This window comes from Amblyraja radiata, chromosome 7, assembly GCF_010909765.2.
Source record: "Amblyraja radiata isolate CabotCenter1 chromosome 7, sAmbRad1.1.pri, whole genome shotgun sequence".
Classification (NCBI taxonomy): Eukaryota; Metazoa; Chordata; class Chondrichthyes; order Rajiformes; family Rajidae; genus Amblyraja; species Amblyraja radiata.
Window position 1 is genome coordinate 25,761,709 of NC_045962.1, and position 4,542 is coordinate 25,766,250.

Genomic DNA, 4,542 nt, shown 5'->3' on the forward strand with positions numbered 1-4,542 from the left:
CAACATTCTTTTGCATCATAGTTTCAGGGCATGTTGAGATGCTGTAAAACACTCATTCACGATCGTTGTGTATGGTGAAGTGAAAATTTCAACTTTTCCCTTAAATGGTCTCAAAATAAATATCTTCAAAACAATTAAAACACGATGCCAGAGGCATTTCATATAGGTAATGTGAATTAAAAGCAGAATAAAATTATCAGTCACTTTCAATTATTGAAAGGATGACTGATAGAAGATTCCATCATTTTCTATACTTTTAATAGACCATTGCATTGTATATACAATGGAATCTGCTGCCACTTCTCCAGCAATTCCCAAGTGAACTGTCAGAATATTACAAACTACTAAATCATTCCCATTAATTTCTCCAATCTTAAATGATAATTGTATTCTGTTGAAACACAACCCATTCAAGATCTAAATCATTCACATGAAGGCATGACATAATAATTGTACTTTTTAATGTGATTATGTCTTTAATAACTGAATGAATACCCTATCATTTAACCTCTCTGGTGATGCTCTGACTCTGATTTGCCAGTCAATACAACCTTCTCTTGTCCATTTTAAACATGGGGGTGAAATATTTATTTAGCAGCTCATGTTTTTTGGGGTGCCATGAGAGCCCTTGGAAGTGCAAAATGGTACCTGTGGCACACATGCATGTTCCTGGTATGACTAATGCAGGGCACCATGCATAACATGCTCCACATGTTAAGAGGAGAAGTTCACATATTCTTTCAGTTCAATTTTATTTGCCATATGTAGGTTAACACAGGGTCCAATGAAATGTGTTTGACAAGACAACAGGTCACATCAGCAATGATAGTACAAGGATAAAATTAAGGTAAAAAAAGATAAGATGAAAGTGACATTGGTAGGTAAAAGACAATAATAAATAAAATAATCAACATATATGATGTGTTTATGAGTTCAGAAGCCTGATGGCATGATGATAAAAACTGTTCTTAAGTCTGGTGGTACGTGCAGCCATGCTCCTGTATCGTCTGCCTGACGGTAACAAGGAGAACAGTCTGCGTGCTGGGTGGGTGTGGTCCTTGATGATGCTGTGTGCCTTCCGCAGGCACCGCCTGTGGAAAATGCCCTGAATGGCCGGGAGACAGTTGCCAATGATGTGCTGTGCTGCCTTCACCACACTCTGTAGTGATTTGCGGTTGTGGGCAGAACAGTTCCTGTACCAGACTGTGATGCAGCCCGTCAGCAGACTCTCGATGGTCCAACTGTAGAAGTTTGTGAGGATGCTGGCGTTCATGCCAAACTTCCTCAGTGTTCTCAGGAAAAAGATTTCTGGCGGGCTTTCTTAGTTATTGTGTCCGTGTGCAGTGTCCAAGAGAGGTCCTCAGTGATGTGCACACCGAGGAACTTGAAGCTGCTGACCCTTTCAACCTCAGCATCACCGATGTAGATGGGGAGGTGTCCACTCCCCTGCTGTCTCCTGTAGGAGGTGCATCATAGGTTGATTCCAGATATTTATGTGATGGAATATTCCTTGCCATTTTGATATTTGTCTATGTGGGAACGGGAAATACACAAGCATTTGGATTGCACAAAGATGATGACAAATAAAGTAATGAAGAGCAAAATATTGTGGATACAGGAAATAAGTTCTTAAGTTCTAGGAACAGAATTAGCCCATTTAGCCCAATCATGGCTAATCTATCTTTCCCTCGCAATCCTATTCTCCTCCTTTCTTCCCATAACCCCTGACATCCTTACTAATCAAGAATCCGCCAGTCCCTGTCTCAAAAAATCCATTGACTTAGTCTCATACTGAAAGTAAGCATGCAAGTACAGCAGGCAGTGAAGAACACTAATGACATGATGGCCTTCATAACAAGAGGAGTTGAGCATAGAAGCAAATAGGTCACTCTGCAGTTGTACAGGGCCCTGGTGACACCACACCTGGAATATTGAGTGCAGTTTTGGTCTCCAAATTTGAGGAAGGACATTCATGCTATTGAGGGAGTGAGCAGTAGGTTCACGAGGTTAATTCCCAGGATAGCGGGACTGTCATATGTTGAAAGAATGGAGCGACTGGGCTTGCATACGCTGGAATTTAGAAGGATTACAGGGGATCTTATTGAAACATATAAGATTATTAAGGGATTGGACATGCTAGAGGCTGGAAACAAGTTCCCGATGCTAGGGGAGTCCAGAACCAGGGGCCACAGTTTAAGAATAAGGAGTAGGCCATTTAGAATGGAGATGAGGAAAAACCTTTTCACCCAGAGAGTTGTGAATCTGTGGAATTATCTGCCCCAGTAGACAGTGGAGGCCAATTCTCTTGATAGTATGTGCTCCTGGGATTTGAAGGGTAGTGAAGACACAAGGAACTGCAGATGCTGGAATCTGACATAGAACACAAAGTGCTGTGGATCACATCAGTGGATCAGGCAGCATCACCGGAGGAGATGGATGAGATGGCGTTTCTGGTCTGAAGAAGGGTCATGATCTGAAACATCACCTATCCATGTCCTCCAGAGAAACTGCCTGACCTGCTGAGCTACTCTAGTAGTTTGCATTCTATCTGAAGGGGTAGTGAGATGGGAAAGGTGCAGCGCTAGGCACAGAGGGGAGAGAAGTCCAGGGGAGGTTATCGACTATTGCTTGGGATTGGAGGCAAGCTCGCTGAGTGAAAAGAGGACACCTGCCCCTGCTGGGCTGAAATTTGTCTATTGGATTCAGTCCCTCTCAGCTTTCTGAAGACTGAACACCACACTGTTTATACTTTCTGAACACTGTCAGTTAAACAAAAAAAAGGTTGCAAATTTGGAGTCTTGTATCCACTGTAAAACTGCCCATCCATCTCCTGAGAGTTGGCTTGTCTTCACCCTCTTCTCCGCTCTGTTAAATCACAGTGTGAGTCTCTCATCCAGTGGAAGGGGATTGGATTTAAGACACAATTTGTGAATTAAAGATATTTAAAATTTGAATCTTTCCTAACACAACCACACCTCTTCCACGCTCTGTCAGTTAGAATTATTCCAAGATTATTGGAAGCAGAAATTATATGCAGAAAGTTACAATAAAAATGAATTATGGTGAGAAAACAAATTAAATATACTCAACGAGTACGTTTTATTTCCACCCAAATACCTGATATATAGTTGATGTTGGAAAAGTGGTGTGAAGATACAGATTTTATCAGCAACACGAAGAAGAAGCAAATTAACCCACAAAACTGGACCTCTTTGGAGAGTGGGAGGAAACCGGAACACCCGGAGAAAACCCATGCGGTCACGGGTAGAATGTACAAATGGTATGCTGGACCTACGTCTGCCAATCTCTGGGCTGCTTCTTTCATCGTGAATTTAAAATTCCATCCCTCCACCACCACAAACTAAACTTCTTCCTTTGTCAGCAACACAAGATCTGTATTCTGTGTGCTGTGGGCTGAAGAGTTTATGTCAGAATTTATTAATTTACCAATACCGCACCTTTGGCAATAAACAGCGATTTCATTTCAAGGGTTTGTTTTGATGAAGCTTGAGACAAAAATCAATGAGCATCAGTTTACTGATTAGTAAAGGCTCAAAGCCAATTTTGCTGGAGTTTGTGATGAGTGCTTCTCTCTTCTCCTCATATACTTTCCATTGAATTATATCATATTTCTAATATATTTTTGGCTAACAAGAACCGTAGAAACACTGGTGTTGCAGAACAACATTAATACCTGCATTATAAGCTGCCCACATTAGAAATAAAATTAACATTTATCTTCACATTGAAGACCTTTGAATTTGCTTTAATCGGACTGTATTGAACTTCAACGTTATATCTTTGCACTAAATGTTGTACCCTTTATCCATTATCTGTACACTGTGGACAACTTGCTTTTATTCATGTATAGTCTTTTCTTTGACTGGATAGCACACAAGTAAAAGCTTTACACTGTACCTCTGTACATGTGACAATAATAAATAAACAAAACTAATTTTCCCAACCAGAAACGTCATCGATCCTTTTTCTCCAGAGATGCTGCCTGACCCACTGAGTTACTCCAGCACTTTGTGTCTATCATCAATATAAACTAGCATCTGCAGTTCCTTTCTACATGATAATTTTGGAAGCCCACTCTTTTTATTAGAGCACATTGCACATTCATGTTTTATTATTCCTATGTATCATGGCTATAATAAATAGAACACATACCCAGTGCTAACTTGCCAATTCTCTCTCAGAATTCACTGCTCTCTCCTCAGTATAGTCATTGTTAAGTGGACTTTCACAAACAAAGATGTTGGGAATAAGCCTCCCAGTGACCCTGAAGTAAAATGCACACCATCTTGGGGCACATGGTTATGCATTTTTATTCCTTAGGGTATATTGCCTTTTAGTTTTAGTTTTAGTTTAGTTTAGGGATACAGCATGGAAACAGGCCCTTCTGTTCACCGTTCACCAGTCAGCCCCTTACACTAGCACAATTCTATCTTCACAATTTTTTCCTAAGCCAATTAACCTACAAACCTGCACGTCTTTTGAGTGTAAGAGGAAACCGGAGCACCCGGAGTAGACCCACCC